Source organism: Anopheles darlingi, chromosome 2 (assembly GCF_943734745.1).
Source record: "Anopheles darlingi chromosome 2, idAnoDarlMG_H_01, whole genome shotgun sequence".
Lineage (NCBI taxonomy): Eukaryota > Metazoa > Arthropoda > Insecta > Diptera > Culicidae > Anopheles > Anopheles darlingi.
In genome coordinates, this window is record NC_064874.1 from 19,749,592 (window position 1) to 19,759,405 (window position 9,814).

The following is a 9,814-nucleotide window of genomic DNA, read 5'->3' on the forward strand; positions in this document are numbered from 1 at the left end:
GTCTACCGCGTGTTCGTTGTCGGCCTCATGTTAGCATGTCTTCTTTGCGTTTGCGGCTGCCGTAAGGTTGAGTCTTTGTGCCAAATATTACCCATTCCCTTTGGAATACCTCTTTTCTTGGAAGGGATGCCGATCGCGAAAGATGCAGAGCGTAAGAACCGAACAGCATCTTCTCATCAATATGGATGAAGGCGTAGGAACAGACCCTTTTTTGCGTTTTCTCAAGTATTATTTGTTGCTTGTATTGGATAAAGGAGCAGACGATTGGCGCTATGAAAGGGAGAGTCTGCAGGGATTTTACACGGAATCGTGTTGCGCACAAAGAGCATAAAGCGCGTGTAAAGAATATGTTGGAATATTCGTTGCTGCATATAAATGCGCCGTTCAGACCAGAAAATGTTTAAACATGCGATTTCTGCATAGTGTACATTTCAAATCGGTGTGTTGGGAGTGCAAATGTTCATCCTTTCTTTACCTTTGCGTGAAATTTCCTCGCGAAAGCGCGCAAACAGATACTCACATAAAAGAACGAATGTCTGCAGCGGGGTTACTTTACGCAAATAGACGCATTAAGCATTGGATGGAACTCAGCCGTTGGACCACGAGCTTGCAGATTGTATGATCAACTGCTGTGCAACGAACCGGTTTACCCAATAATGGACTGGAATCATCGTGCTGCTCGGACTAACCAAAGCACGAAGCGGAATAACCATGTTTTCGATCAGAAACGGATTCCGGGAAAAAAATAAATATAGTTTGGCGAAATATTCGTTTGGTTATTCTATATGGTTTGCGAAGGTTCAAACGGACCACGGTACCAGTTCATCCGTGGTCAGTTCGTGTCAAAAGTGGTGAATCCCAAACGAATCATGCTTGCGATAACATCACCCAACTCAATTTTCTATTCGAACAATGTAAAAGTTACGGAACAAGAAAAAAGGGAAAATAAAAGTCTAGTTATCTCTCCATTGAATGGTCTTTTTTCCTTCGATATTAAATTGTGTTTAGCCATAGCGCCACACCCGACAATACGCAGTACCATTGGCAATTATTTGTTGATTCGTTTAGCGTAGGGTATTGTGCTTTGTTGGCAATGACATAGCGGCCGATAAGCGACTTAACAATCTAGACAGTTCATACGACAAAATACGCCAATTAAGATAACCCACCCAGCAGGGGAGCCTTCCTCTGGTGCTGTTCCTCTTCTTGTAACAGCGGGTCCGAGAGTGAAAATTAGCCCCAGTTCTTCCCCGGGTAAGTATCTTAGATAGACACACACACACCCACAAACATGTGCGATAACTTTCTAATGATCCATTAGAAAGACTAAGTTGCGTTGCGAGGTGGATTAGGGCGGGCCAGGTACTATCTGCTGCTAGTCACTGTCGCACAAACACGTAAGTGGTTAAGTTGGTCTCATTAGAGCCCTCGTTAAGCGTTGCTGTTACGCAGCACTGTCAGTTACTAATATCTACCAGCTAGCGGATGGTGTTGCCACGTGCTGAGTCCGTGGCGTGGCGTTAGATAGGTAATACGAAGAGCGCACACTTCTACATACGATGAGCCGGTAATTTAGATCAAACTATTGCAGCACAGGTTGGAAAATCAAATCAGTGTTGGTAGCCAGCTGTCACCCTTTAGTCCCTTTAAGGAGCAAAAAAATGGCGTAACACACCATTGCTGCACCGTATACGCTGGAATGTGTACGATTGAGACGTGAAGAATGAAGTTCCAGTCCATGAATCCAGCCCAATATAATTGGTATGGTCTAAAATGGTGAGGACATTAAATATTTTTCTCCGTTTAAGTCCGTCTAGAGAACGGCGGATTAGTCGCGTCGCCATCGCGAACTATGTCACTAGTCGCGCACATTTCCTTCCAACATTTTAACCGTTTTCGGCGTCCGCAATACAATCAACGAGTTGAGGAATGAGACACACGAAAGTGCTCCACGAAGGCCATCTCGTTTGGGACCGTCTGGGGTGACTGGCACATGCGTATCGTGCGTACTGTACCTCAACTTTCCCATCCTTACCCCATTTTCCCAATTCCACCACCGTCCCAAGACACTCGATCTCCCGATCACCGACGGTTCGACACGGCTATGATCTATTTTCGAGCGTCTGCCAATGCCAGCGATACGCACTTTCCTAGAACGGATTCTTTGGTGTATTTTTGTTTTGTTTTTCGTTTTTCATTTTTGTCACACTTAGTCACAGCGTGTCTTGTTCGACATGCTAATGTCCCCGGATCACACGTTGGAAGGTTGCTGTTAATCGAAGGCATCGTGCGGTTTTTACCACCGGCTACTAGATTTACCTTCCAAAATAACTTTGCTGGAGAACCAGCGAGTCATTTTCAAGGCAAAATGGCAATTTGGCGAGTGGCCATAATATGCCACACGCGCACACGCGCACGCGACTTGGTTTGCACCTGTCTTCGAAACGATGTGCACAGCAGCTCGCCACCGTCAGTCTTCTTCGGCTCTCCAGGTTGTTTACTCACGTGATATAAGTACGTGTGCCACAATGATGATGATTGTGGTGTGACTCTGTTCCGCCAATTGTTTGCTTGCCTGTCTCTTTCAGCACCCTATTGTGCCATTTTTGTTGCTGTTGTTTTTGCGATCACAGCTTCACTTTTTCACAGCAACCGAAGGTCTACAGTGAACACTTCAACTCCTTCTTTCTGCGACTACGACGTGTCAGAGAGACATTTTAGTTACTAGTTTTTCGTGCGATTCACCATCCAGGCAACGCGATTACGAGGTTCGAACGCGCCACGGAGCGCACTAATGACACTACCACACCGCTCGGCTGACGATCGTCGAGTGGATCCGACGGACGCACAGACAGTTACGCAGGCCACTCACGTTGATGCTTCGCCCAGGCCCAGGTTACCTTGCGGCCGGCGTAACCACTGAGAGATGATAGCGAGAGAGTCATCCGGCCTTCCAAAATACCAAGCAGTGTCGCTACTATCGCGAACCAAGTGTGACGTTATCAGACGCTGCCGTGGCCCTGCTAGGCGACTGGCCGTACCTTGCGGCGGTGTCTCGTTTCCAGGAACCGTCAAGGATCGCTCCCTAATCGATCGCAAGCTGAGGCTGGTGAGATTTTTGAAGATCTAACGTGGTTTAACGATCCCAATAACTTCTGAGATAACCACGCTTAGTATTATCATTATCAAAGCATAGAACACCGTTTTTGTTCATCTGCTTATGGTCATTTCCATCCAGATCGGTATCACGTGACAAGTCACGCATAGTAATTGCCCTCATGACAACGTTCATAGATGGTTTGAAGCCACAAACATGTGCCCTACAAGTGAAAACAGAGTACCAACAAGCAATACAAATTCGTGGCAAGCAAAAAAAAAAACAGGCAGATAAGTACCGAGAGGAACACACAAATGTCGATTATCTGTGAACACTTATCCTACTGTACTGCTATCTGTTGGTGTGTCTATGGCCCATCGTATAACGTATCAGATGGGTTGGTTTATATAAAACATTGTCTGGCATGTCGGTTGTATGATAACAAAGTTATACAATGCCGCACCGTACAATGGAATGTAGAAGTCATTTAAAGCCAATGAAATGCAATCAAATGTGTTGATAGAATCTTGATTGAGCGTTGCTTCCGTTTCGAGATTCATCTTGAAAGAGTTCCGCTGTCTGTCTATTCTTCGCGTTGTTGCATCGCATTGAAGCTTGCCTCTCGTTGAAATTTATCTCTCCCAGGGAATCACCTCGAATAGTAACCGCACCGGAAACCTTTAACTGCCACTCTCAAAGTGCACGACCAGTAAGTAACTAAATGTGTAAACCCAGTGAGGGCGTGCGATAAGCGACATCGTGTGACGACAGGTTGTGCGACCGAACCTCAACTCAATTCCCTACCGACTATCATTACCGGCAAACGTTGTCGTCTTCCAAGAACCGCTTTTCATCACCTCAAAGTGAATTCAATTATCAAAGAAAATGATAAAGACTTATGGACGGAACATAACAATTCGTTGTGAAGCATTGCGACTGCTTGGATATGCTTCTATTTACATCCTGCTGGGAAAGAACATTCCTATCTCATGTCCTGAACTGTACAACGAAAGTGTAGCGAGGAAGAATAAGATTGTTTCCACATTTACATTTGCATGTTCATGGCACAGCTTGAAATGAGCATTGTACCATCTTGCGAAGAATGTTTTGGAAACCAAGCCATCCCAAGTGCATCGCAATGAACGTTGGCCTGTTGACGGCTTATAATGAGAAAACTATGCTCTAGACAGTCATGACTTCACCTATTTAATTATGCAATTGCTGCAACGGCTGCGACAATATTGCAGAATTCTGCAGCAAACCTTTGCGTGCATAATTCAAATGTAAACCATTGCTCAGCAGGTAACCATTTCAAACGTATCATTTTTTGGTGATGTTAATGTATGGTACTCTAGCAGAATTATGAAGAAATTTTTTCCTTTGCTGTGTCCTTAATGAATAAAATATGAATAGAAATAAAAAGCAAAACTACAACCAACAGTATTATTTCGAATTGAGATAAATATTTATTTCATTTGAATCTCTTTCATATAAGACATCTGTTTTTATCACAATGGTTGACTGCGGGATTGAATGCATGTGAGCAGACAGTAGACTTTTCAATCATCCTTGACCACTATGTGTTGTGTGTTTCTATCTAAGTAACCAGCGATACTTGTGTCAATCAAATGTCACAATCAATTTTCACCGCACAAACCATTCCATGCAACACTGATTATGCTGCCATCTGAATCCGCTAATGTGATCATAGAACAATTGATTGATAATGGCCAATAGGCTGTAATAAATAAATTGTTCCAACAGCGGTATCACCTCGCCATCGGTGCCGGTGGTTAAATTGTTTGATTGAGCATATCACGGAACCGATGGTCATCCCCTGGCATGGTACATTCCAAGTACATTTAAAACTATCATTATTAGTTTCATCCTGTACCCATCATATTTACTTCGTCCGGGTGTTAATTTAAAATGTATAATTACCAACTTGGCAATTAGAATCCCTTCCTCGGTCCACACCGATGGGCTGATTATGAATAATGATGCCCTGCAGAACATGGGCAACAAAGTAATGCACAGCTGCTGGTCGTTCTCGCTGACATGTTGATCCAGCATCCGGCCGATCTAATTATGATGATCGCATTCTACAGGGTGAGTGGGCGGGCAGGGACATAGAGTGTGGTTATGAAGGTAGCAAGTAATGAATTGTCAGATTTGAGCGTTTAATTAACATCGATAACTGTCTCTAAATCAGACGAGATCTGCATGGGGATTTAGTTTTCGGTAAAAGTGCATTATCCGTTGCAATAAAAGTGTTCTTTTACTAAAATTTATTTTATTTCATTTTCATTTATGAAATAATATATTATAATATCAAACAAATCTTCATAAATAAAGAAATATCTTGCAAAGGCTGTACTACAAAGGGCTTAAATGTACTTCCTGTTTCTTTTCAGTTCTAAAGCTGCATTGCAATTACTCATACACAGCCTGACTAACCGCGTGGACACGTGCATGCAACCATTCCTTCGTTCGAATTCATCTAATTAACTTTCCATCCCCCACACTTCGACCGCCCACGGAGAAGGTTGCAATGTTTCTTGCCGCTTACTTTCTCGGAACATTAATTTCGATTTCAAGAATCACGGACTTTGAACACGTGTCAGCTGAGGGTCGCTGGATCTTTGGATACTAGCCGTTAGACTTTCAGTTCAGGCATCTGAACTTTTAATAATAGATACTATTCGCAAGCTCCGGGACGCGTATTCGAATCGTCGAGCCAAACATATTCGTCCTACTTTCCTATCGAAACTAGCTGGTGCTTTGTATTATGCTACGCTATGCTTAAAGAGTATGTTCCCAAGCAGTTTCTATCCTCCTAAGTCGCTCTAAATATCTCTTTGGTTGGTTCAACCCCTTTTCTCCATCGGTTCCACCCTTCGTTACAGAGTTTCTGCGTACCACGATGTCCAATGATCGTTTATCAACTTTCCCTTAAGCAGTAATATCTTTGGTAAGGTCGGTGCCCATAACCGAGCGCCTTAATGTCTGCAATCAGTAACCGGAGAGCAGCGAGCGGTGCACCGATCAACGACAACCCCTTTCCTTGGGGGTTTTCAACCGGAAACGGCTCGATGGTCGTCGTCTCCATCCACCCTTTCACCCCATTTCTACTGCTTCTTCACCATCTGCCGTTGCTGCTGCTGCTGCTGCTAAGTCTGGACTAGAATCGATAATGGGTTTAACGGGCGTCATCGTCCTTCTGCTGCTCCTCCCAACCGGTGGCTTCACGGTGTTCGAGTGGACATCGGAGATGTCCTTCCATCGCTAACAGTGTGCAGGTCAGTGGCGGGGCCCGGTGGCGGTAGTGGTGTCGCATAGATCAGATTGTGTCCCAGATAGGCGCTAATTAGAATGTCTTCCGGCGCCAGCTTCAAACCATGCTCGTTCGACATCCGCTGGAGCCGCTCGTACATGTAGGCCGCTGTCAGAGGTCGCACCGTCGGCCGGCCTTGCGTTTCGCGTGGCTCTTCCGGTGTGCTCGGTATCATCGTGCGCGAACCGGATATTCAATTTATGTTTACCAACGCACAAAGACAAACGCGGGCACACACGCGTACACACGGACACAAACACGCACTAATGCGTTCCAACAGAGAAGGAAACGCCACTGAAGCCCACGGTCAGTGTCTTGGGTTGGGCTGTACTGCCAAGGCTTCCTGCGTTTCCGTTGCACGGAGCGAGGGCGAACGAATGCTGGTTTCCCGCTGGAAGCAAGAACCGTACCGGACGATTGACAAACGGAGACTGTCCCAGGAGGACAGAACTGCGGTCCCTTTTTTAGCCGTATCCAGCCACAACCACGTAGCGGCCACTCGAGCGTGTACCAACCGGGACCAAAAACCGATGTTGTACCGACCGAGAATGTGTCCCCTCGTCCTACCCTTAAGCCGAATCTGGAAGCCATATGATATGGTGTAGCAGTACTGCTGCTGCTGCTGTTGTTGATGATGGTGACGGGGATGATGACGATTGCAGGCGCACGGCACGTCACGCGAGCCATGAGCAGCTGATCGGGCACGGGAAGTGAAAAGGGAATCCAAAAACCACTCCCGATCCGTAGCGCCGAACGGAACGTGTGAGTATGAGTGATCATAGAAAGAGAGAGAGAGAGAGAGAGAGAGAGAGAGAAATAAAGGAAGGGAACGAATCCGAGGGGGAAATGGAAGAGAGTATGAATGCAACGGTAGAATGGAATGCCCGAGAACCCTCCGTGGCCATAAAGGATACGCAGATTGGCTCAACTTTAAAGGACCCTTTACCACCCCAAACCTAACCGCCACCGTGACCGGCCTTCAGAGCTTTCGATGGTGATCACGAGGAGTTGGTTTCTTGCGCCCACGCTGCGTGGTTGCCTCTTCCGTACCTCGGTGAGCTGGAGTACCAGCCAATTCCGTGAGTACTTTCCACGAACCTTCCCTCGGAAGTAAGTTTCATCTTTTGTAAATAAGCATGTGAATTCCTTTTACGGAATCGGGATAATGTATTCCAGCTCGAACTATCTTTCGCCTTTTCCCAACATCCAGCATTTCCAGCGATTTCGGAAACGATTTTCCTTCCACATCCTTCTCGCCTCTAGGGGGATCCGCTCGTTGAATGCTTGCCACGATCAGCTTCCGTTGATCGTTCTGTTGTTGGTCTTGCATGCATATCCTGCAGGCTGCTTCTAATGCAACGTCGTCGTCCTCCGTGGTTGCGCCATATGTTCGCCATCGTGTGCCATACGGTTTGCTGTGTGTGCGTTCCGGGTAGTTGAGCACGGGCGCACGGAATTGGCACATCTGGAGCCCACAAAGTCGAGCCTTTACGAGCCTTCTGCAACGGCGGAAACGGAGAACCCCGTGTAACCCGTGTGCCGTACCCGAATGCATGCATTACATTAACGGCCATTTGCTGGGCAATTCCGCATGTAGCGAGGGAGTGAGGGTATTCAGTTTCTCATCGGCCGTACTTCTGACCTCGCTTTTATGAACCCTCGTCGATTGTGTAAGGCCATTCGTAAGTTTCATTAATTAACACAGCTAGCTGTCGAGTAGCAACTGGGCTCAATGGTTGTCAAGCGCTTGCTTGGATGGATATTTGAAAGGAATGCCGTACTGCATCTTCATTCCGGGGTGCATTCCGGGGATTGACATTGCGCACTTGCGCCACTCGTTGGATGCTGGTAGTCCATTGAGCACGCACGATCCATTCGTTGCACCGGGTAACGATTTTCCTTTCGATTGCGACAATGGTGGCAACGGTGGCAACGTTGGTGGATAACGAGACATCGTCTAGAGTTCCCTCCCATGCGAACCTTTGGCAATGAATGAAGCGCTCCCGTTTCGTCTGGCACGTTAGATTGTTCCATTACTTTCCATGCAAACCAGCTGCCAGCGCGTGGTCTGTCGTTCGTGGTAGCCCACTTTATGCTCTTCTCGCATCCTTGTTGCGTTCGTTTGGAGCTGCCCGGAGCCTTCGAGATTCACAAGATTCACGTACAAAAGGATGGTGAAGAAATGGGGAGAACACTTTTCGCAAGGATGTAGCAGGCCAAGCAACAGATGTAGAGTCACAGAGGAATGCGTTTAGTTGAAATCCCTTCTCCCGTCAACGGTAAACACGTTCTGTGAAGGCCAAGTATTATCAGGAATCTTGGTTTGATCAGTAGGCAATGCTGAGAGCAAAGCTTTCCCATTTGCTGTGTGCATCTTGACCGCTGTGTTTGCAGGACAGCGTTAGTACTTCTGATCCTTACGGTGCTCAAATCACGTTGCAATCGACTTTGGAGTGATAGCGACCGTAACGATGGAGACATCGGTGACATATGACGATTCGATGGCTGTCATTCATCCAGTTATAAATAAGTTTTCCACGGCAGCAGTGCTGTATTGCTATAAGCAATACCATGCTTTCCATCGGCGAAACTATTCCTTACAAGAGCTATCGGATTAAACCATTAGGGACGCAAAATGAATTTGTAAAAGTTAAACTTCAATGGCGCAATAAATTCACTCGATTTGCAATACCGAGTATTTATTATGGTGGTAATTCAATTCACTTGTCAATTAGTTGTTTGGTTATGTTTCTATCGAAAAATTTAAATAATGCTGACAGCTGCATTATCGCAATTCAATTGAAATGGAACCACATCAAACTTACCAAGTAAAAATTACTTGACAGCCCCCTAGCTGTGGTGTTAGTAGATGTTGTTTCTCTGGCGATTCAGAATTTGAAATCGACCAACCTAAAATTAGAAATGAGGTTCCCGTTTCACATTTCAATTAGCAATACTACCACGAATATCTAATAATTAATAACACCTATCGGTGCTTATCATGTTGGCTTCAGGCTTGGACTCAAATCCTTTCGCTCAGATCCATTCGAAATACGAACAATTAATTCCTCCAAATTCTTTATGTCGTTGGCATTAATTAATTCACTGTGGCTTGTAAAAATACAATAATATCGAATCAATCACAGCATGCGCTAATATGCGCTGAAACGCCAAACGCACCAATCCAATCCTATTTCATATTGATTACCAACAGACCTAGTAACATTATTTCAGTTTCCAGTCAAACAACAGTCGACAAATATCGGATGGTATTTGTCGACCGCTCCTGGAAACTCGCAGCAATCGCTTATGATTGAAACATTTCTCTCCGAATTCACAAAACTATGCATCATTCCGAATATAATGACTGTTTACCAGTGCCA

General features: G+C 45.5%; 1 protein-coding gene across 1 annotated transcript in view; it reads right to left on the reverse strand.

The window, feature by feature from the left end:
* Positions 1-2,818, reverse strand: part of LOC125948853 (protein 5NUC-like) — a 5,702-nt gene extending 2,884 nt beyond the window's left edge. The window contains exon 1 of the mRNA XM_049675340.1: positions 2,506-2,818. The gene's annotated coding sequence lies outside the window, so the exon portion shown is untranslated. The remainder of the gene's footprint in view (positions 1-2,505) is intronic.
* Positions 2,819-9,814: the final 6,996 nt, after the last annotated feature.